The sequence below is a fragment of the Myotis myotis genome, unplaced genomic scaffold (genome assembly GCF_014108235.1).
Source record: "Myotis myotis isolate mMyoMyo1 unplaced genomic scaffold, mMyoMyo1.p scaffold_m19_p_15, whole genome shotgun sequence".
Classification (NCBI taxonomy): domain Eukaryota; kingdom Metazoa; phylum Chordata; class Mammalia; order Chiroptera; family Vespertilionidae; genus Myotis; species Myotis myotis.
In genome coordinates this window covers 17,262,817-17,287,301 of record NW_023416319.1, presented here as the reverse complement: position 1 = coordinate 17,287,301, position 24,485 = coordinate 17,262,817, and positions in this window count along the sequence as shown.

Genomic DNA, 24,485 nt, shown 5'->3' with positions numbered 1-24,485 from the left:
CCTTCCGGCTCTGAGGAAGGGAAAGGAGAGTCCTGCTGCTGCTGACCCCGGGAGAGCCGCGTCTCCCAGATGACTAAGGGGAGGTGATGTCTTTGAATAGATCTGAGCTGAGGGGTGATCCAGGGCTTGGGGACAGCCCCAGATGCCCCTCCCCTGTTCAGCTGCACAGCAGATCAGGGGTTAACGGAGAGGCTGTAAGGCTGGAGCAGGCGGTGGCTCCTGCCCCCCCCCCCCCCCAAGAGTTGCTGACTCTTCCTTTTTGTTCAGGCTGACAGCGAGCACCTGGTGTGCTCTTGCAACAATATTGTTCCTGCCTCCCTCCCCCCAGGCCGCAGGCTCCCCTTTCTCTCCCCCTCCTCACTGGCCAGCAGCCTTCCGCTCTGCCTCCTCTTCTCCTAGACCCCTCCTGCCTGTGGCCTCCTAGGCAACTCCCCCCCCCCCCCACTCAACCACAAGCACGGACCCTGCGGTGTCAATAAACACAACATATGCTGCCATTAATGTGAAAATCGTGCCCTCTACTCCATTCATCCCCTCAGCTTGCATGCCTGCTGGGGGTGGGGGGAGAGGGATGGGGAAAGAAAGGTCAAGTGGGAAACATTACCCTCTTTTTTGATCTGCTCAGCCCCCGCCCCCACCTCCAGCCTTGGGAGAGGGAATTGGGGGAGCTTGGGTGGGATAAGGGTGGGGATGTTCTGAGACCTGTGTTCTCTGACATGCCCATTGAGCCTCCCCAGAGGGGCTTAGGTGAGCACCCTCATCCAGCCCATATGCCTCTTCAGCTCCAGGGGGGATCAGAGGGAAGCCCCGTTGGCCCTCCCACAAACAGCCACGTTGCTGACATGTTTCTGCTGGGGACAGAGGTGGCCTTAGGGGTCCATTCTCTTACAAGTCCAGCTATCATCTCAGCTCCTGGGGACTATCTATCTGTCGGTCCACCCAGATTATAAAAGACAAACCAGAAGGGTTCTCCAAGAAGGGATGGGCTTCAGAAAGCCCTTATGAAAGGAGCCAAATACCTCTGATGGCTAAGGGAGTGGCCTGGCCTCAGTCTCCTCAACTAAATCACCAGTTCCAAGACAGTGGGGAATAATAAAGATAAAAATAATATAATAACAACAGCTAACAATGTATTGAGGGCTTATTTATGTACCAGGCATTGTGCTAAGCACTTTACAGGCTTTATCTGATTTGCTCCCTATAAGGCCCCTATGGGGAAGTTACAACTGATATCCCCATTTTACAGCTGAGGAAAACATACTTAATAAGGATAGCTAGCATGTACTGAGTGCTCGCTGAACGCCAGGCCCTGTGCTGAGTTCTCTACATACAATGTCAGTGACCCTATGAGATTAGCACCACTATTAGTGCCAGTTTACAGTTGAGGAGACCGGCTCAGAGAGGTTCAGTAGCTTGCCCAAAGTCACACAGCCAGTAAGCAGAACTTAGCAAGAAATTCGGGTTTTTCTGACAGCAAAGCTTGTGATCTTAACTTCTACACTTTCCTGCCTTTTTCTCTATTTTTCTCCATCTCTAGTGGCCCCACAGCCAACCCTCCCTCTGCCAAGCTGACCCTGTGAGGTTGGACACATGTAGGGCAATGTGAGACAGAGTTGACATTCGTTCTTTGCCCAGCTCACTTGTTCCTCTGCCACTCCTTGCTGCTGGCTGAGCTGTCCCTGCCCAGCCTATATGCACAATGTCCCCCTACCCCCATGCCCAGCCCCATTCTGAGGATTCATTGTGGACAGCAAAGTGCCCCTTTAGGCTCCCAGAGCACAAAGACATTGTGCTTGGCTCTGCAGCTTCTCACTTCTGAGACTCCAGTTGCTTTATTGATATTAACTTAACACACGCCCCCACTTCCCCACCCGCCCCAGCCCAGTCTGCCTGGGCACCACCCTGACCTCTCTTTTCCTCTTTCATTATCCGCTCCAGGCACCAGGGAGCCAGCACCAAAATTAAAACAATAACTAAGCCCGAAGTGGACCCAGCAGCCCCCACTCCCACCCCAAGGGAGGAAAAAATACCGCAAAAACACCTGGAGAGGAGAATAATCAATGGAAGGGGAGGGGTGACCCACTCTCATGCCAGCACCCCCTCACACACCCCCTCACCCCACCTTAACCCTTTAGTACCAGGACTCCCCTATCCCATCCCTCACGTTTCATTCTGTAAAGAAGCAGCAGCTTCTGGCAGCTGCTCAAGATTTTGGTGCTTTGGGATTAGAATAAGCAAATGTGGGAAGGTGGGGTCCCCAAAAGTCCACAGCCAAGGGCTAAGACCCTAGAGGACAACAGTGCTATCACAGCAGAAAGTTCCTCCCTGAGCAAATTCCTGAGGAATTGGTTGATCACTTACTTAGTGCTAAACACTTTATAAAGTGCACTGCCTTATTTGATTCTCACAACAACCCCACAAGGTAGACATTATTGTTGTCCCCTTTTTCAGATGAGGAAACTGCGGCCGAACAAGTTAAATGACTTGCTGAAGTTCATACCAGCTAATAAGTGGCAAAATCAAGCTTCAAACTCAAAGTCAGGATTCTGTTTTCATAGCCTACAACTTAGGCATCTTGCGCAGACCTCTCCAAAGTGTTACTGGAATCTGGTTAAACAACTAGACCCAGTTCAGGGATCTTTTGACCCAAATGGCCCAGGCTACAGAAAGGGCCAGCTGTGACCTCTCAACTCACCTCCCAACTGCCTGCAAGGAAGAGAGATCACCTGAGATAGGGCGCAGTTTTAGTCCTGCTGAGGCCAGCAGAGGGGGCTGCTGTAGCTGAGGTCAGGTGGTAGGAGAGGGAAGTTAGGTGGGCCTGTCCCAGAAAAGCAAAGATGCTGATTACCTTGTGGTGTTCATGCAGCCCCCCTAGCTGTCTGTGGGCTAGCAGCCCCAGCAGGAGTGCCCTCCCAGAGAGAGGGGGGCAGATTTGCACCACTGAACTGTCCTAAGCAGGCTGGGCTCTGCATTGAGGACCACTCTCCCCACCATCCCCTTTCTGCCTTGTGCCTCCTCAGCCCCATCTTAAAAAAAAAGCGGGGGGGGGGGGGGGGAGGGTTTCTCAGCTACTGCCTTGGCCCACACCAGGATCCCACATCCTCCAGGAAGCCCCATCACTACCCCCACTCTCTAGCCTCTCTAATCACCCATGAGCTTGTCCTTTTTTACTTGAATTCTGCTGACACAAGATTGGGACTGTTCCAAAGGCACTATACTAGAAAACTGAAGGAAAGACTAGGAAAGCCAACACTTATGTTGTTCTTGTGTCCAGGCACTGCCCTAAGGGCTTAGCCTAAAATGTGCACAACAATCCTAAGAAGTAGGTACCCCTATTCTACAGATGGGGGGGAAAACTCACCAGCTGATAAATGGCCCAGCTGGGATTTGAATCCAGGCAACTCTGCCCTTATGCAACACTACTTTTTACAAGGAAAAAGAAAGGAAGAAAGAAAGGAAGAAAGAATTTAAAGTCTTCAAATTCTTTATTCTGAATTACACTGTCAGCTCCCTAAGTGCCTATCATTTCATTCACATAGGGTAAAGCAGAGTGAGACACCCATAAATGTACACAAAGGAATTCTAAGACATCTAAAAGCCACAGAGGTTTACCTGTCACATTCCATGGGCACAGACAACATGGTGCCCCCCCCCCCCTTCCCCCTTGCCTCAACCTGGTTTGGGTGCTAGAACTAGCTACAATGATTCCTGGCTAGAGGTAGGCTCATCTGATACGAGAGCCAGATCTAATGAGATCCTCAGGCTTTTCCAGAACCCTTCCCAGCTTCTCGCTGGTTTCCCTGACCCTGTAGGTACTGACAGTCTTGGCTTCTCGGCTGGTCATTATAGCCTCCCCTTCCCCGCGCCCCCCCCCCCCCCGCCCCGGGCCCCATTCCTACTTCTAGCTCCCTCCAAAGACGAGTTAACATTTATGAGGGCCCCTCGTGGCTCTGCCCTTAAAGGTCCCGGCTACCCCAGCCCAATTCTTTCTCTGCTCTGCCTATTATCCTGGAGCATATTTGTGGTTAGGGCTGGCCCTGACTTTCAAAAGCTCAGCTCCCTCAGTCCACAGCTTGGTTTCAAGTTGTGCTCAGGACAGATGCCCTGGCCCCAGGAGCCCCTTGGCTGCACACCTGCCCCCTGCTCACAGCTGACCAAAGACTTTCCTTTGCCATCCCCTCAATACAAGCCCTCTATTGCTCTGTTCCTGACATAAGAGTTTCCTCCAAATCCCCATACTGCCTCCCGTGACCCACTTAGAATCCTAACTCTCCAGACTTAAAATAGAAAACACTCAACACAAGCTTTTACACTTCCTGCTACCAGCTGAATAAAGGTTGCATCTTTAGCAAAAACAAAATAGCCCCCTACTACTAATAATATGTGCCCACCAATTTAGAGTGAAGGCTGGCCATTCATTTGCTCAGCTCTCCCAAAGCCACTTCCTACCTGTCCCCAGGCTGTACAAGTACATGTGGGTCTCCCAGAGGTATGGGGCATGTGTGAGCAGTGTGCTATGAATGGTGGGTATTGTGTATTTTCCCCTCATTGGGAAAAACTCCAAAGTGACTCCTTGCCTTGGGCTCTTCTGTAATCTGGGGCATTGATCAGGGCCCATTGGTAGCTGATTGTTTTCACACGTGACTCAGTCACATTCCTCTAATCTCCATCCTTCTGCTCAGTTTGCATGACAAGAAGCGGCCTCGGTGGGGAGAGGTCGCTCACCTCTGACCAGGATATAATTGGAAAAAGAAGGTCATTGCTAGCTTTGCTTCTGGGGCGGATCAGCTTCGTTCCATTTGTGTCATGAGCTCTCGCCAGCACACCCTCTCAATGACATGGAGACAATGGCTGTGCCCCACAATGGAGCCCACAGAGATGTGCTCGACAGGACACAGACACACCACGGGACCCACACTGGCTCTCATCAGGACAGGCATGTACAACAACACATACACAATAGGCGCTTTCAATAAATGCTGATAACACCAATGTCACTCAGGACAATGCGCGTGGCAGCTACACACAGAGGGCGCACAAAGAGATGCGTAAAGCAATGCTTACCCAACGATACAAGTACCCAATGGCACACACACGTAATGATCCTCACACAGACACAGCCATGAGGGCAAATAGCCCAGGCTGAGCTACCAAACACAAAAGGAAAAAAAAAAAAAGTGCAATAGTAATTCCTTTCTTCAGGCACTGCCCATGTGGGAATATATCAGAATTACCTGGGGAGCTTTGACAAAATGCATGTTTCCAGGAACTCCCCACACACAGCTTACAAATGAGTGCTTGTGGGTAGACCCCGTGTATGTTGAAAAGCTCCCCAAAGAAATTCGGACATGTCCCCAGGTTGAGAACCATTGCACGTACATCACTGGGCTTCCCTCTGCCAGGTGGCAGAATTTGCCAGCAAGGGTGTTGGGCTGTGTTTTATTTTCTCACTCAGCTTGGGAAGGGGCAGGCAGGAGCTGAGAACAGGATCTGTCTGGCCCTGGCTGGTGTGGCTCAGTTGGTTAGAGTGTCATCCCTGCACCGAAGGGTCAAGGGTTTGGTTCCCAGTCAGGGCACATACCCAGGTTGGGGGTTCGATCCAGGTCAGCACTGATGTAGGAGGCAAATGATCCGCCCACCCATGTTTTTCTCTCTCCCCCCCCTATCCTGTCTTCTCTTTCTCTAAAATACTAATATAAAATAACATCAACAAAAACATATCCTCAATTGAGGATTAAAAAGAAAAAGGATCTGTCTGTAGCCAGATTAGGGGTCAGGCAATGGCCTGGAACCGCAAGAGTTAAAACTGGGCATTGATCCCTGCTGCGACTTTGACTGGCTTGTTTCCACACGGCACACACAGAAGGACCTTTCTAGTGGGGACTATCCCGGAGACTTGCTTGCACTTCACCGCCAGGATAGACAGGCCCACATCCCACACCAGCTCTGAAGCCGCGTCTGCCGCTGGTTAGGTATCTTTCGGGGGTCACTGGCCAGCCCCAAGTCTGGAAATCCAGTCCCTAGGGCATTCTCCGCTCCAAGGTCCCAGGATGTCATGCTCAACACTATGAAAGCCAGAAGGTTCCTTCTACCCGGAGCGCGGGGAGAGGGCGAATCCCCCCGCCCCCACCCCTGCCACGCCGGGAGAGCTCCGGGAGAGGGCAGAGGGAACCGCGCGGGGACCAGGTGTCAGAGGCAGCTGGTCACTTGAGCCTCAGCTTGGAGGCGCGGAGATCCGCGGGGACATCGCAGGGTCGCGCCGCCCCCTGGCGGCTCCATAGCAGAGTTGAGGCCAGAGGGGCGGGCGGCTGCGGGGTCTGGTTGCTCTGGGACAGGTTCCTCCTTCCCAGCGGGGGGGGGGGGGGGGGGAGGCTGGGGTGGAGGATGTTGAAGAGACTCCCCCTCGGACACCGTCCCGTCCCTTCCTTTCCGCTCTCCCTCTCTTTCTCCGTTTTTCTTTTCTTCCTACCCCCTCTCTCCCACTCTTCCTGCCCTTCCCCCACCCTCTGTCCTCACTCCCTCTCCCTCTCCCCTCCCTTCCTCGCGTCCTTCGCCCACCCCCCTTCCCGCCCCCGCGGGGCAGTGCCTCGGCGCGCCGGCTTGGCGGTTAGCCCATTAGATCTCGTACTATTGATCCGCTTCTGAGCCGAAGCTGACAGCCCCCCTTCCCCGTCTCCCTCGTCCCCATTCCCGGCGCCCCCCTCCCATCTTCAGGCAGTCCCGGCCTGAGCCTTCCCCGCACCGCGTCCCCCACTCCCCGAAACGGGCCGCGCCGAAGTCTCGCCCTCACGAAGGACAAGAACAAATGTAATTAAAGCGACAGGCGAGGGGGGTGCGCCCCTGCCAGCACCTGCGCGAGCTGGGGTCCCAGCGGCCGCCTCTGCGCCCGCCGCCTCCCCCGGCCCGCCCCCGCGCTCCCCGCCCCCCGGAGCGGGAGCATTTGGGTTGAGCTGCGCCTGTCCTATAAATCCACATATAATTCTCGCCTTTCCTGTTCAGCTAAGGAAAATAAACGTGTAAGGCTGTTTCTGGGAGCCCAGCTCAGGGACCGCTCTAAATTCTCCTCTTATTGAGTCCAGGCTGGAAATCATTCAGCTCGGCGGCGCGCCCCCGCCCCTAGTCCGCGCCCGCCGCGCGCTCGCACGCGCGCGCACGCGAGGCAGGAGCCGGGTATATAAATATCTCCAGCTCTCCCCATAGCCGGGCAGATTTATTCCGCTGCCAAGCCTGCAGAAAATTGACTTGTTCATGGAGGCGGCTATTGACACATCACCGGGGGGAGGGTTAGGGGAGAAAGCAGCGGAGCCGGCGCCCCTCCATTATACGTTAATGTAATCAGCAGTGTGCGAAATGACTGCGCGGAAAATAGCATCACTGACATTTATATTAGAGGATATTGATGGCAGGAGCTGTGACCGCATCACTCTGCCTCCCGTTTCCACGGATTGACACAGGAGCCTCTTGTTGGCTCCATCCAGGCTTGCCTCCCCTCCCCCTTCCCCCTCCCGTCCTCTCTCCACCCACTCTCTGTCTCTCCAGCTCTCCCCCTCTGCTGGCCTTACCCACACCCTCCCAACTCACTCTTCCACTCATTTTTCAAATAATTCTTGAGCACCTACTGGGTGCCACGTCCAGGGGTCTCTCCCCCATGCCTCTCTCTCTCTCTCTCTAGGTTTCTCTCCTTCTCTCCACCGTGCCCTTGCCCTCTTTCTTCCTCCTCCCAGCTCTGCCTGCCCCCTCCCCCTTATCTTGGCTCGGTGGCTAGACCGCTGCTGTCACAGCAGATAGATAATTGAAAAATGGGCCTCACCTTTGCAGCCAGCAGGAGTGGTTCAGGCAGTTACCACCGGGGTTACCTACTCCATCTCAGGCCCAGGCTCCAAAAGAGAGTCTGAGGAAATTGGATTTTACATGGATGTTTTATTCGGGCAGAGGCTTTAGTGTATATAAATACAAGTGAGGAGGCCTTGCCGGCAAGGTTGAGCGAGAGGCGAGACGATCCCGCCTGGGGTCTGGAGGCTCAGGGGAGGCAGGCAGGCCATGTGCTCTGCTCTGGGCCCCAGACCTGGACATCAGTGCATTTTCCCCTTATCATCTGGTGTTAAAGGAGGTTAATGCCTTTGAACAGCTCCTTAAAAGCTGCCTTGGGAATTAAAAAATAAAAAAAAGGTGTGTGCTTGTTGGGAATCATTGGCAGGACTGTATAATGAGAAAAGAAGGAAAGGTACTGGAGAAGTTTGAAGACTGATTCTTTCAATAACTATTTATTGAACCCTTAACTTGTGTGGTCTTGTGTTGGGGGCAGAGGAGTAAGTTAGTTACGGCCGCTGCTTTTGAGGATAGTTTAGAGCAGTGGTTCTCAACCTTCTGGCCCTTTAAATACAGTTCCTCATGTTGTGACCCAACCATAAAATTATTTTCGTTGCTACTTCATAACTATAATGTTGCTGCTGTTAGGAATCGTAATGTAAATATCTGATATGCAGGATGGTCTTAGGCGACCCCTGTGAAAGGGTCATTCAACCGCCAAAGGGGTCGCGACCCACAGGTTGAGAACCGCTGGTTTAGAGAAAGAGCTTGAATGAAGCAGGAGAAGGGAAATTGGGTTGGGTAGATGAGGCCCTACTAATCCTTCAGTCCCTCCTTCTTGGACCTGGTTCCCGGAGCATCTAAGGAACATGTAGACCAGTGGTTTTCAACCTTTGCTGCACATTAGAATCACCTGGGAGCTTTTTAAAATCCTGATTTCTGGGCCTCATACTCCGGAAATTCTGTTTCTTTGTTATGGGATGGTACCACAACATTAGTAACAAAGAAACAGAATTTCGGGAGGATGAGGCCCAGAAATCAGGATTTTAAAAAGATTCCCAGGTGATTCTAATGTGCAGCCAAGGTTGAGAACCACTGATGTAGACAATCATGGACACCGAATCTATAGGCAAATTTACATCCAAAATGTTTGCAAGGAATCCTGGCGAGAGTCTCTGGAGGTCTAGGATGATGGATCATGGAGGACCAAGGTGAGGCCTTTCAGAGAGATCAGGTACAAGGTTGTAAAGGACCTGAGTCAGGAACCCTTTGAAGGCCTACATTTGAAGGCACAAGGGCAAGTAAGGGGCATCAGCAGACCAGGGAGATGAGATGTAGGTGTGGGAAGGAGGCAGTAGTTGCTTGGGGGCTAGGATAAAGAACTCTCCGGTCTGAACACCCCCAGCCTCATAGGAGACTGCCATTTCAGTCATGAGCAGGGTCTGTCTGATCTCTAATTAGAATCTATGTGGCTGACAGCTGCAGCCAAATCATTTTTATTTCTTGGAAGGAGAGTCCTCATGAGCCCCCCACGGCCAAAGGACTGGAATTAAGGGGTGTGTAACCAGGCTTAGACTGTTCACTGAAGGGGCAGGGGCTCCTTCTGGGTTCAGAGCAGAGACAACAGCTGCCTTACCCCAGCCACCTCACTGAAAACTGGACCAGTCCCTGCCCCCCCCCCCCCCCCAGATTCCAAAGACCCCTTGTCCTCTGCCACATTGTTTTACTGTTACATCATCAGCCTGCGAGTGCAGGACAGGTGCTGGAAAGATCATAGCCATCTCCCTCATCCCAGGCACTCCCAGATAGCATCTGGGAGCTCCAATCCAGCTGTAAGGCGGGAGTATTCTGGGGTAACTGGACTCCCTGTTTGAACTCCATCAGCATCTTCCCTCTTTCCTAAAGTTTACATTTATCCTAACAGCCCTGTGGGCAGGGAGATGCTCCCCAGCTATCTGGGAGGCAGGACACTCCCACACACCGTAGTTACCTATGCCTCCTGCTCACCCATACCCTCAGAGAACCACAGGGACTCCCCCCTCCCGCCCCCAACCTGCTCCTGGATTTGTCATCTGTTTCTTGGGTCTCATTTGACAAATGGACCTGAGAGTCTGTTCTCATTCTTAGCTTAGGACCCTTGAACGGGTTGGTGATGGGAATATGAGTGTGTGTGTGTGTGTGTGTGTGCAATTGTGCTCACTTAGGCATTGCAAGCCCAGGGCAGAGGAGACAACATTCATAGAGCCAGATTGGGTCCCACCCTGCCTTCCAAATTAGGAAATTGACATTCAGAAGTAAAATGAAGGAGCAGCCAGAGAAGTAGCTTCCCACAAGGGGAGGGACACCTCTCACTCCTCTAGGTCTTATCTAGATGGGATTTTGGAAAGTCATTCCTCCAGGATCATCTGCCCAGTAAGCCATCAGAGAGGATGCAGGGAAATGGGGAGTTGAAGGTATAAGAAACAGAGCTATGTAAGGCTTGACCATTCATTACAATTCAGAGCCTCTCCATTTCCTCTCCCTATGTAATACGACATCAGGAGATGAGGCTCATAGGAGAACGGACCTTTGAAAGACAGAAAGCCTGTTCTGGAGGCGGGGACAAAGAAAGCCATTAGGAGTTGGAAGTGGCAGGTCTGGCTGGAGAAGGCAAGCCTCACAGAATATTTCCAGCCTTAGCAACAAAGCCGTTATTAGCTGTGTGACTATGGTGAGAGTCACCTAACTTCTCTGGGCCTCAGATTCCTCATCTGTAAAATAAAAAAAATTAAGGTCCTTATCAGCTCTAATTTCTTTGATTCTAAACTAGCGAGTGAATATGTTTGGAGAGCCCAACTTGGGATGAAAGAAGAATCATCAGGGCTAAAAATCCAGAGTCTTTTAAGAGGAATCAAAGAAAGGTAATTGTGGGGCCAATGAGACTTGAAATTGCTGAGAGGACTCTTGGAGGGGCCAGGACAAGGTCAGAGCAGGAAAGCAGTGCAGTCCTGGGGCAGAGGGAAGGCAGGGGTTGATCCAGATAGCAGAGCCACCTAAATGATCTCAAGCTCAGGGTCTCTGCTCAGAGTCCAGCTCCCATAGCCCAGAGATCCTTGGTAGAAACTCTAAGCGAAACTGTAGATCAATCCAAAACACAGGAAATCTATGTGCTCTGGTGTGCTTTGGAAGGGAATGGGTGGGAGGTGGGGGCCTTTGCTTTGTTTCTCCAGAGTTTTTTAGCAGAAGTTTCCTAGTTGAGAAAGGTTAGCATCCCCTGGGCCAGTGGTCGGCAAACTCATTAGTCAGCAGAGCCAAATATCAACAGTACAACGATTGAAATTTCTTTTGAGAGCCAAATTTTTTAAACTTAAACTATATAGGTAAGTACATTGTTATTAACTTTTTTAGGGTACTCCTAAGCTGGCCTTTGCTAAAAACGTCCTCAATCTGTTTGAGTTACGTTCGCTGAGGTCGACCCTTTCCAACTCTCCCATCCACACTCGTCTTGTATACTTGTTTCGTCTATCTCCTTTCCGAAAACCAACTTCGGCGCATGGGCCATGAAGTTTCAGTTGCACTGTATGTGTGCACCCACACGTCATATTTTGTGGAAGAGCTACATTCAAGGGGCCAAAGAGCTGCATGCGGCTCGAGAGCTGCGGTTTGCCGACCACTGCCCTGGGCTATTAGCACGGAGAAGGCATCAGGGCGCCCCTAGTGGCAGAACCTGGTCGTTGGCGGAAGCAGCACCTCCTCAAGACTTGCTGGAGTTGCTGGGGACAGTGTGAAGCAGGTGGAGACGGACAGTGGGGGAGCATATGGGTAACGGAGACACCCCTCTTCCCATCTAGACTCAGAAGAAACAAGGCAGGTGACCAGGGAAGCCTTTCTGAAGAGAGCCGCCTTAAAAGTAATTTCCAAAGAGAAAAGACTAGAAGCACAGAGTACAGGCAGCAAGAAGCCAGAGGGCAGGGGAGGAGAAGGGAGGGAAGATATCCCTTTCCACGGATGTGCCTTGGCCCCTGCCCAGGCAAAGAGGGGCAGATTTCCTGTCTTGTCCCAAGCCCCTGCATCTGCCACCTTGTTTACCTCGTGCCTATTTATAACTGCAGGCTCCAAACCTGGCATGGGACTCTGCGATTTATATGACTATAAACCTCCAAAGGGCACAGAGAGCTGGCAGGGCATGGATAAAGCCACCAGCAAGCCTCCCAAGGTCAAAATGGCCATCCCCCCACCCCTACTGACCTATACCCTACAGGGCCAGAGGTCACAAGGCCAGGCTCAGGCAAAGAGATCTGTGGGAAGCCACAATCACTGGCTCTTCTTACCCTGAGCTTGACCACTTACGATTTGGAGCAAGTTAGAGAAGATCTGTTTGGTTCTGTTTTTGTTTTGATTTCTGTTTGGGGCGGAGGGAGGGAAGCTGTGTGGGAGGGTGGATCTCATCAGGGGATGATTGTACTTGGAGAAAGTGAATGAATCCAGCCTTTTGAGGGGGAGGGGAGAATGGGGATCTGCAACCCAACACCCACCTGCCTATCCACTTACCAGCAGAAGGGAGGAAGAATCGTACACTCCTGGCCCCTGGCTGCCTCCTGGGGGTGCTTTTGGTGAGCTGGCCCATCTCTCACTAAGGACGGAGTATGCTGGTTACCCAGTGCCTGGGCCCCCAACCAACTCAGGATTCTGCTAGCGCAGCTCATTGCCCACATCCTTCCCTGCACAAGCAATCCCTACTCAGCCTCTGGCTAACCCTCTATTCTATGTCCCTCTCCATTGTCTCTTGCCTTCCAGACCTCAGTGTGTTCTCACCCCACAGCAGCCCACTGTGCCTGCTGTCCCTGCTCCCTCTGCTGACTGTTCCAGCCGCCTGCTGTGTACTCCTCCCCCCACCCAAACTCTCTGCACTGGACCCTACCCCATGATTTATCACATGAGAATTAAGACTGGACATATGTCAGCTGTGTGTTAAGACTGTGTTGGATAGGTGGACCAGAGTCACAAGTCATAGACCAAGTGGGTGTGAACATGAAGGAGAGGATAAATTCAGAATGACCTCCTTGACTGTTTTGTGTGTGTGTGTGAGTGTGTGTGTGTGTGTGTGTGTGTGTGTGTGTGTGTTTATCTTCTCATCAACCTCTGGTTTGCTGGACTTCACCTAAGGGCTGGCAGAGAGGAAGTACCTCTTTTAGAGTCCATGTGACCCACTGGCCATATCTGGCTCTTTTTTTGCCCCACCCCCTTCCCATCACCATTGGGTCTCAGGGGTCCCCGAGGACTGGACTAAACCCGATGGGAAACAGGCAGAGCTGGGGATCAAAGATTGGCCAGTTGGGATCATTCTTCTAGTGGAGGGAGGGGCACTGGAGGGCCCTAAGCTATTATTAGTCAACATAGACTCCACTTGGGCTTGACTTTGGTCTTGGCCTCAGAGAGGGATTGGGCTCTCACAAAAGCATATTCCAGGGAAAAGAGGGGGTCTCAGGCAGATGGGCTGATTCTCAGGCTCACTTCTTCCCCCTTTCCCAGCCCAGCCCATCCTTGGGGTTGGGAATACACATGAGTGAGCCAAATCAAAGTCCTTTCCTTCTCAGAGGAGGAGAGGCAGGGAGTAGAGGAGATTACTGATTCCAGAGAGTCCCTTTCACTCACCCATTAGTCCAATTTTTATCTAACACCTTTTATGGGGTGAAGAGTGGAAATCTGGGAAATGTAGGTCAGATGTGTGAGGATCCGGGAGAAATCAAGGATCTGGGCAGGGCTGGGGTACAGTAGAGAAACCAGGAGGGACTTGCACAGACCTGGGAGGACAGAGCTCATCCTCTTGCCCTCCCCCAGAGGGAGGCAGTAGAGGGCCATGGGAATTGCCCCATTAGGCAATTAGTGTTTCAGTTCCTTTTGTGCCCACTGTGGGCCATGGAGCCCATAGGAGGGACTCACCTGGTTTGAAAATTTTACACTTCCAGTCCCTGCCCCTCTGCTGGAGAGAGACCTTGGGGAATTCAGCCTGTTCTTGACTTGGTTCCCACAAGCCCCTCTATTCATTCCTAAGTAGGGGCTCCTCTCCTTCATGTCTAGAGCATAGAAAACATATTTTTGTCCACTCCCCCATCTCCTAACATTCCTCACCCTCAGCCTCCCCAGCTCCCTACCTCCCACATTCCCTTGGGGGCCATGTCACCACCCTGAAGTTCCCCCAGATAGGCTAGGCTGAGTCACCACGCTGAAGAGGCCCAGCCCATCTGAGGGAACTGCTCTGTGCCTGCTGGGCCATGGCCATGACAACTAGACTTTGCATCTGATCCCCAATCTTCCCAGGGAGTTTTGAATGAGGGTCAGGTCCACATACTTCTGCTGTGTCCTCCCCACTGCCCCCATTTAGGCACTCACTAGGCCACTTACCTGGGTGTGAGGACCAGGTGTGGACCTGGAAATGTACAGGAAGACAGTCTCCATGCTGTGGATCAGGCTGGCGCAGGGGCTGCAGCCAGGTGAGGAGATCTGAGGTACGGCCTTGAGCGAGATTAAAAAAAACACACAAACGAATGTTTTCTAGCCTTGGCTGGTGTGGCTCAGTTGGTTGGAGCATACTGAAGGGTGATGGGTTTGATTCCTGGTCAGGGCACCTGCCCAGGTTGTGGGTTTGATCTCTGGTTGGGGCACATAGAGGAGGCAGTTGATTGACGTTTCTCTCACATCGATCTCCCATTGACGTTCCTCTCTAAAATTAATGCCTTCTAGCCTTCCCCTCTCTGCCAGTACGGCACCTCAGTGGCTCCCCAGCCTGGTTGGAAATGTGTATGTTGCGGAGGGGGAGGGGAGCATAGACAGTTGGGGAAGGTGGGCAGTAGAGGGAAGGGAGGACACTGGTCAAGAAAACTAAGATCTCAGTTTCTGGCAGCTCCACGTTGGGGAACTAGAAAGGACCCAGAGGCTTCCAATTTAGACCTGGGGCAGAGAGACTATCCCCTAAGGGGGCCCAGGGACAGAATGGCCTTGGTTGAAGGATGGTCTTATCCAAAAGGAAGGTGAGAGTCACCAGGTTTTCTGGAAGAAAAGAGAACCAAGGAGCTCCTTTGGGACCTTTACCAGAGTGTGAGTGGCTGAGAACTAAAACCTGAACCCTGGGAAGCAGAGCTAAGATCCCAACAGAAAGGTGCCCATGTGTTAGTAACCTACTGGTTATTAAAGGTTTATAGCTACAGAGAGGCAGGGTGGAGAAGCAACAGGATGGAACTTGTCTCTCTTACCCAGCCTCCTGTTGTGGGCTCCAAGAAACCTGGGACTCAGAACCTCCAAAATATAAGGCAGCAGGCACCTTATAGATCATGTAGTCTAGCACCCATTTTACAGGTAGGAAAGGGGAGGCTCAGGGGAGGAAAGGGAGCCCTAGGTCCCAGATTGTACTACCATCTTGGCTGTCCTCCTCAGCTATCCCCCAGCAGAGTTCTCAGGCCCCAAATCAGCTCCTTCCTATGGAACCCTAGGCAGATCAGCCTGCCCCATAGATTCGTTCCCAGAGTAACCGCCTCCCTCCCTGCTTCTGTTGCTACTCTATGTTTAGACCCCTCAAAATTTGCCTGATTGAGGATGCCTGATTGGAAAACCTCCCCTCCCTTTCCTATTCCAGATTGGGGCTTCCTAGGGGCTCCCTTTGCAACTTGAGATGTCACTGTCTTTCTATTAAAATGTCATTCCCACTCTGCCTCTGCCTCTGCCTCTTTCTGTCTTCTCCAATCCTCCCCCAACTCCTCCCCCCGCCAATCCCTCCTCTAGATAGAGCCTCTGAAACTGCTGAGATGAATCTCTGAAGATCCTGGTTCTGGCCTGTGTTCCTGATAATTGAGTTGTGCTCCCTGATTGTGATGGGGGAGGGGAGCAGCGGCCACCTGTGGTCTTCCTCCCTCTGGTTTACCCTCCCACCCCACTGTGATGCAGCTGAGAGGGTAGGGAGAGAGGTGGGGATGCTTCCTCTTCCCCAGCCTGCCTTCTCTAGCTCTCTGCCTCCCTCTTTCCCCCTCCTGGCTTCATCTCCGGCACAAATCACATGGTGACAGCCCCATCCAACCTTTGGGGAAGGGTTTGTAAATGTGTCTTCCTTAGCTCTGATCTCCAAATTGTTCCTTTTATTGCATTTGTCACGGTGAAGATTAAAGTCCCTGGGTGGCCTGCACCACAAATCACAGAGTCTGCTCAGGGAGCGGCTGCAGGTTGGGAACCTATGGAGGGGTCTGGACCTTGTTAAGGTGTGTGTGTGTGTGTGTGTGTGTGTGTGTGTGCGCGCCGAGACTCACAAGCACACACTCCCATCTGTGGTGTGGGCTTACCCCAGGAACAGGAAGATATGCCCCTCATGTTGTGATTCTGAGCTCTTGGCCCTTTTTATAGCACAGTTTGTGACCTCTTCCTCCAGGCTGTCTTCCAGGATCACCCTGACCATTCCATAGTGGGCAGCACTGTCTACATTGATCTCTCTTGTCTCTTTTATGGGGCAGGAGGGAAAGCTGTGTTCACATCACAGATATTTCAAGATATCCCTCTGGATCTCTGGCCACATCAACTTCTAGATCTCATCCTGGGAGCATTCTGAATGGGTCAAGGGCAGCTTGGGCCCAAAGCCTTCAAGGGACTCACATCCAGACTCCAGACCCTGACTTTCTCACCCTGGGCACCGAGGGGGTACAGCTGAGACAGAGAAGATACTGCTGGGGGACCAAGAGGACAAAAGCTCCCTTGTACACACACACACACACACACACACACACACACACACACACTCACACACCCTGAAAAACATTCCCTTTCCTACCCCCATATGAGGTGGGTTTCCTGCCTGTCCCTCATGCACATTCATAACATTCAAATTTATGCCGTAATCTCTGCCGCTCCATATGTATGAGCCTTTGATGGGTGTTTGGGTTTATGGGATGCACCCAGCCCTCCGCTCCTTCACCCGCCCACCGCCTCCAACCACTGCAAAGACACTCGTACATAATTGACATCGGCAGATTCTTTCATTATACAAGATTTAGCATCTGCTCGGGGATCACTCGCTCCTCACTCACTATAGATGACTTTTCCCCGCGCTTCCTATTATCAATTCAAATTAGCCCCATTTCCCCACCCGACCAGTACAGCGTTTACACTTGACAGTGAGGAAACAGCAAGGCTGTAATGGGCTCCTCAATTATTTAGGCCCAGTTAGGCCAGGACCCAGAAGGCCTCAACAAGGGGATAGGCTGAGGTGAGGTCATGGTAGGGGGAGGATAGGGTCACCACTACTTGGTCTCTGTTTGACCTTCTGCACCCTCACTTTCCACCCTTTCCCATGTGAGTCTCTAAGGGGTGGGACAATCCCTTACTGCCTCTACCCTCAGCAGCAGCACACACACCCCCGCCCCCACCCCTGTATTTTCTCCATATGAGTACCAGCATAAACCAAAGAAATGTCATTAGCATCCACCAGGCTGGTCCCCTCCCCTTAAGATATCTTTCTATTTTAAGGTGCGCCTCTGTGAAGACTTGAGGTGGTGGGCTAAGATTTCAGAGACAGTAGCAGAGACAGAGAGATCAGTTAAAGGGATTCAAACTACAGAGCCCTAGGAAGAGAGAGAAACACAGACCCAGAACTGGGGAGACACGTGAGAGACTGAAGGAGCTGAGAGAGACGCTGCTCGGCCTCAGAAGTCGCAGGAAAGCAGAGAGGCTTGGGTGAGGCCCTTTCTCAGACCACAGTGGCTGTGTAGAACTGTAATTAGGTCAGCGCTGCCCACCCACTGGTCTGACTAGTCCAGGCCAACCCTCCTCTAATAGCTCTTGGGCCCAGTGGCTATTCAGGAATCTCAGGTTCTCCTGAGTCCACTAAACAGCCCAAGTACAGGGCAGAAGCTCCTAGTCAGCAGGACAGGCCTAGACCCTGATTCCAGTCAACCCTTGGCCATCTCCAACAGGGCCCTGTGCCCCTCCTCTTTACCCCTCCCCTTTACCCCTCCCCCCTTCTCTCTAGCCCGCAGGCCCTCCCCTTCCCCAGCCCAGATCAGTTTCCAAGGGCAGTAATGGGGGAGGTGAGAGGCACTGGGATTAGAGGTGTCTTTCCCATGCTCAGCTTCTCCAGAATCAAAGAATTCCTCTGCCTGATTGGATTTACCCTAAGTCACAGGCGTGTGGAACCTTCTTTCCCTCAGCAACAGCTGGAAACAGCCCTAAATATGATTAATTAACACTGCAAAAAGCCCCAGACACAATTAAGATTTATGTGCATGAGTGTGTGTGTGTGTGTGTGTGTGTGTGTGTGTGTGTTTGTGTGAGCTCACGCATTGGGGGGGGGGGGGGCGGTCAGGAGTAGGGGGAGGGAGGTGGATTGCCAGTCATCTCCAGACCCTCCAGGGGGGTGTAGTGACATTTTCTCAGAGTCATTCCTTCCCACAGCCATCCCAGGCAGGGGGCATTTTATCCAGCCTCTAGCTTTTGAGTAGATTAGCTCCTTCCTCTGCCCCAGGAGCACTGGGGGATTTTCTGCTGTCTCTTCCCTGATATGGGGTTTGGGGGGCAGGTGCCTCATCTCTTTTTCTTCTACCACAAGCAGAATGTTCTCTGCCAAACCTCAGTTCCCCTAGCAGGTCATTCCAGGGAATGGGGACATAGTATAATCCCCCACCAGGGCTGCACAGACACAAGACCAAAGGGACATAAAATAGGAACTTCAAAGGAATCTGAATAAATGAGCTGCCAGCCAAGCTTCCTGCCCTTGGAGATGTCTTGGTTTCACCCTCAAAGACTCTTATCTCCAAGACAGGACAGAAGACATCTATTTGGACTCTCCCCTGTACCTCTGAGAAGACAACCCCTTATTTGATGGGCCCGCTCCTGTCTTCTGTGTGGTTTGGGTAGTCATTCCCTAAGCTGTGGACATTGGAGCTTTGATAAGATGCTGATGATAATCAATGTTGCTTATAATCTTGAAAAGGAAGGGGATAGGAGCATAGGCAATTCCAAACAGTGAATCATCCAAAAACTGGTTCTTATGAATATTTGAAAAAGCATTGGGTTTTAATTTATTTTATTTATTGCCACTGATTTATCTACTTTTGTTTTGTTGGAATGACTGAGCCCAGGAAGAGGTTGCCTAGGTTCTAGCATTGATGATGAAGATGGAATGAACCAAACACATCCCTTCTAGGGATCCTTCTAGGGAACTAACTCTGCTTTATGGCCTTGTCCCCAGGGAAGGGGCCCAAGAAGGGATGCCTGGGAGATCCTTAGGAAAGGGTCATCACACATCCTGATGGAGTAGTTCATAACAAACATGAACTTAATACACTGGAATTAGAGTTCAACTTCCTGATATCAAGGCCAAGGAGTGTGTTGACACTCCTTGTCAGTCTCCTGCCTTAATGTATAAGCTTCTTGTGAGCATAAAAAGCATGGGGGCATTCCTGGGGCCCCAGATGCATAGGTTATGGCCCTACCATGTGGGTCTACTGTACAGAATGACACTACCAGGGAGAGGGGAGCATGCGAGCAGCAGACTTGGGTCTCACTGGGCAAATAAGAAAGAGGCAGAGAGGTGGTAGGCTGGCAAGAGGTAGACAGGAAGGCAAGCTGGGGATGGGCAACTCCATTGTGAATGTCCTTATGCTTTCTGATGGATGATCTGATTATTTGTGGTCTGATATTTATTGGTGTATATATAGATGGCCCTGTGCCTCTTTATGGGTCAGTGTGTCTCTGCACATATTGTACCTCTACTATATGGCCATACTTTGTGGCCCTAGGGCTAAAGCTAGGTATGTCGCCAGAAAGATCAATAAACTAGGGAGTTACTCAATACTACAAAACCAGGCCCACCTGGGTCTTTGGTTTGCTGAGCACAGTGTTTAAAACAAATAAACTAACATGATATCCGATGCCTTTAGTGAGGCATGTGCTTTTGAGGGGCAGCCACAGACTCCACCATTCCCTTTGCATCTCACTGGTTGCTTCACTTTTATAAAATCTGTCTGGCATTGAAGTCTTGATTCTTGATCCTGTGACTTCTGAGGTCAAGGAGATATGCTTCTATTTGTCCATAAATTGGTTCCTGAATAATTAGCCCCCTTCAGAGACAAAGGTTGGGGTCCAACCACCAGATTCTCTGAGACTGAGAGGTAATGGGAAGACAGCCTTTGACTTTTTTCAGAGTCAGTTAGGATCCCCTGTACTAAGGGAAGGAAACAAGTCCCATTCTTCTATGAGAGAGAAGTTGAAGATCATACAGGTGACACTGGAACCCCAGCTGCCCCAGTGGAACTCAGAACTCTTTGCACACTGCCTCGTCCTTTTACCAAGTCATTTCTGAGCTAGAGAAGAAGCACAGAGACCCTGAAGGACTCATTAATTTCTAGCTGCTGTGTCCTGGACATGGGCCTCTGCCAGAGGATGGACAGGGGTTTGGCCTGAAGCACTAATGAGAAGGCTGTTAGGTAGACTGGTTGCTCAGACAATCCATTCTGTGGCTCACAGATAGGCAGCTCCCCCTTTCCTGTTCAGCATCACATCGAGCACCCTCCATCTTCCTGAAAGAAAGGGACACTTGGGGGCCTGAAGGAAGGAAGACTCTATTTTGTTCTGGAAGCTTTAAAGAGGTAGCTGGGAATGTGTAGGACTTGATTAGGATGTGTAGGATTTGGACGTGGGGATAGGATTTGCTCTTAGTCCCTGTTTCACCCTTGCAATCAGCTATGCAGAATTCTCAGTGGACCTTGTAGTCCAACAAGTAGTTTTGTTTTGTTTTGTTTTAATATAAGTACATCCCAAATATTGCATGGGATATAGTTATGCTAAAATAGTTTGATGTAGGTCTGAAATTCAAATTTAACTGGGCATCCCACATTTTATCTGGCATCTTTACTGTGGGGCCCAGCTCTGCCTCATTTCCCCAGAAAGTCCTAAAGGAAATAGGCCTTCAGTAAAAGGTGGTCTGAGTTCACTAGACAGCTCAGGCTGCACTGACAGCCCTTTTCTCTCTCCCTGATTGTGGCCGACACCTCTAAGAGTGGGGCAAGGCTTGGAGTCTGGGCTGGCTGACCTGCCTGCCAACCCCCTGCTCTGCCCTGGGAGTCAAAGGTCACACCCATTCACCAATCAGTAGGAATGGGCCCTGTTTCATCCCAGCACTGGGCTGTTCAACAGGCAGCAGGCAGCGGCAGATCACAAGTAGTAGGTGCCCCCCCCCCCGCCCCCACAACCCCCATTCTAACACAGCAGGGGTACCTGAAAAAGAAATTAAAGCACAGAAATTGGAGACATCAAAAAAACAACACACATCATCATGGCCCTGGCTGGCTAGCTCAGTTGGTTAGAACGTTGTCCTGATATGCAAAGGCTGCGGGTTTAATCACTGGTCAGGGCACAACCAATGAATGTATAAATAAGTGGAACAATGAATCTCTCTCTCCCTCTCTCTCTTCCTCTCTCTCTAAAATCAATTAAAAAAAAAACAAGAAAAAATAAAATCAATGAAAAAAAACAAACAAAACATCATCATGGGAAAATTAAAACTTCTTGACACTTATTGTTAGCTTAGCACTGAATTATACAGTGGAGATGGGGTGGGTCAACTATATACTATGTTTAAGGTTTCTGACCTCTGGAGGTCTAGTCCAGCTCTCCCTTCAGGGCAGGCCTAACCCTGGGCTGGCCTGGGAGGGGGAGATGGTGGAAGCAGCTCCTTTTTACCCATAGTCCCCAGGCTCTCTCATGGGCTCTCCTCCCACCTCCCTCAGGTCTCGGCTGGGTCCAGACCCTGGTCCTTCAGGAGCTCTTCCTCTGGTAGGCGTTCACCTCCTCCGACGACGCTGAGCTCCAGCCCAGGCTCCATCACCTGCTCCAGCACTGCTCAGGCGTCAAGCTTGTCAAGCTTGTGTTTAGGCTTCCGTTCCCACTCCTGCTTGGCTTGCTCAGCTTGCTCCGGGCGTCTCCCTACTGAAGAATTATGTTGCATAAAGCAGCCGCCACCATCTTGAACTGGCAGTGAACTTTGCTTTCTACATATAAATACAGATAGCAATCACACCCCAATCAGCACCGAGGCTTCAGGGCATCATCTCAGCAACTCTAACTTTCCCATTACGATAATGTGATTTTCACTCAGTCTATAATATCACCAGCCATGAATAAAGCAACTGGCTCTTTCTGTCTCTCTCCTCCCTCCCCCCTTTCTCTGCCTGTCTCCTACCCTTCTCAGCCTCCTTTCTTTTCCTCCCTCACTCCCTCCTGTTCTGTCTCTCTCTGCAACCCTTCTTGGTATCTGTGTCCATCTCTATTTCTGCCTCTCTGAGCGTCTCAGCCTTTCTGTCCCGGTCTCTCCCTTCCTCCTTCATCCTCTGGGACTCTCATTCCCTAAATACTAATACTAGGGATTTTCAGTGCCTTGAGGGCTCAGTTAAATTCTGCTCCCCAGCTCTGCCATCATCTGCCTTTGCCTGAAGGTGAGAAACTCCGCTGCGGGTTTGGAGGTGGTGGGGTCAGCCCACAAGGCTTTGGGGAGGGTGAGGAGATGGGGAGGGGAGACTAGGAATTGGCTCCTACTCTCCTCTCTCCCTCATTTCTTAGATGCCAGCATGGCTCTCTGCGAGGGGAGGGTCCTGGAGGCTCTGGTTTTCTAGATATTGGGGCCCCCAAACCCAACCAGATTCCAAGAGCCAGACTATTGTGAGTAGATATAGCAGGTGAGAGGGTGGTCTGGAGAGGCCTGGGAGAAAAGAGGAATTAGCCCAGCCTTCTAGGGTCACTTCTGAGTACCCTGGGCCCTGAACTTGGCAGAGCTATCCAGACTGGAACTGCCTTGCCAAGACATGGGGTAATAGCCCACAGACAGCCTTAATCCAGGCATCAGCCACCTTATCAGAACTCCTGGAAAGGCTTTCTCTTGCCTTCAAGGACGTTCTCCATGATGGTAGTGGTGCTGATGAGGGGATGGTCTGTGCCTCTGGTCATTCATTTATCCACTCCCCTGGGTTTGCATCCCTGTTCTTTCACTGATTAGCTTTGGGACAGTGAACAATGCTCTTAACTTCTCTAAGGCTCAGTGTTCTCACCTATAAAAAGGAAATAATAGCACTTATCTAGTGAATAAAGGAATGTATATAATGTGCTTAAAAGTATTTGGCACATTGTTAAATGTCAGCTATTATTGTTGCTCTTAGCAAATATTGAATGATCATCTGTTATGTGTGTTATGCAGTACACCTTGGTGCTTAAGAGCCTGGGGCTTTGGAGTCAGATGGTCTGAGTTTGAATCCTACTTTAACCATTTACCAGCTTTGACACCTTGGAAAAGTCACTTAGCCTGGCTGAGATTGTGTTTCCTCATCTGTAACAGGAATAATAATAGTCCCTACTTCAGAAGGTTGTTGTGATGGTTATTCAGGTTAATCTAGTACTTGGCACAGTGTTGACATATGGCAAGGGCTCCAGGAATATTAGCAAGTAAGGGTCGAGCATGGCAGATCCAGTCATAAATGAGGCCAACACTGCCCTGGGTGTCCCGGAGACCACATTTTGCCTGTGAGCTACTATCTGGGCCCCTGACTTTTTCTATTGCTCAAGACCATGGATGGTCTTGACCTTTCACTTCAGTGGAGGATGAGGGTTTGCTTTAATTTCCCTGGCTGTAAGAATTGCACTTTTTAGCTGCCCACCTGCCTGGAATGGGACTAGGATTCCTGCCTAGCCCCTTCCCTGAGCAAGGATGGTGAGAAAAGGTGCTCCCTTAGGCAGGGGTGACAAATTAGAATCAGACCTCTACATTTCTGTCCATTTCTGTATTTCTGAGTGTTTGTGGATCTTGTTTGCTGGCTTGCTTTTAGTTTTGCTTGGTTTCTCTCTGTAGGTTCCTTTGGAGGCATTCCAGTCTGATCTCAGATGAAAGAGGGAAAAGAAGACTCTACTCTCACCTTGGTTGGGCCACAAAGGGACACCAGGTGCTATGGCGATCAGAGCTCTAGTTCTAGGACCTGGAGAAGCAGGCCCACAGGAGGAGCCTAGGGGCACAGTGGCTGGCCAGTGGCTTATTTGGGTCTCTGCTCATACCTAGCCTCTCTGCTTGGCTCCAGGAGGAAGGAAGCTACTCTTCAAACCCAGAGCCTAAGCCAAAGCATTCTTAACCAAGCACTTTAGCCAGTGGAACCCAGCAGTCTGTAAACTCCCTACAGGATTTAGGGTCCCATCTCCACTGCTCAGAGACAAATAAGACATGGCTTATGCCTTCTAAGTTATCAAAGTCTAGTGGGGGAGACAGGCATAAAAATAAAGAAGTGAAATATAGAGTGAGAGATAATATTAATAGATGTGACTACAGGGTGTAAGTAGGGACACAAAAGGAGTGGTCATTTCAACCTGAGTAGTCAGGTAACACTAGTGCTTCAGCTAATTTGTAAATATGGGCAAAATGGGAAAGGAGAAAGCAGGAAGGGTATTTAAGGCAGGGGGAATAGCATATGCAAAAGTCTTGAGGGGTCAAAGAGCCTGGCACATTTAGAGAACAGAAGTACAGAGGTTGGGGTGGAGAGGTTACCTTTGAAGAGGCCAATGAAAGGGGACAAATAGTAAAAGGCCATATGATGTTGTATTTTTATCCTGAAGGGCTTTAACAGTGGAATGATTTGCATTTCAGAAAAATAACTCTGAGGTTGATGAAGAGGACGGTGGAAGGG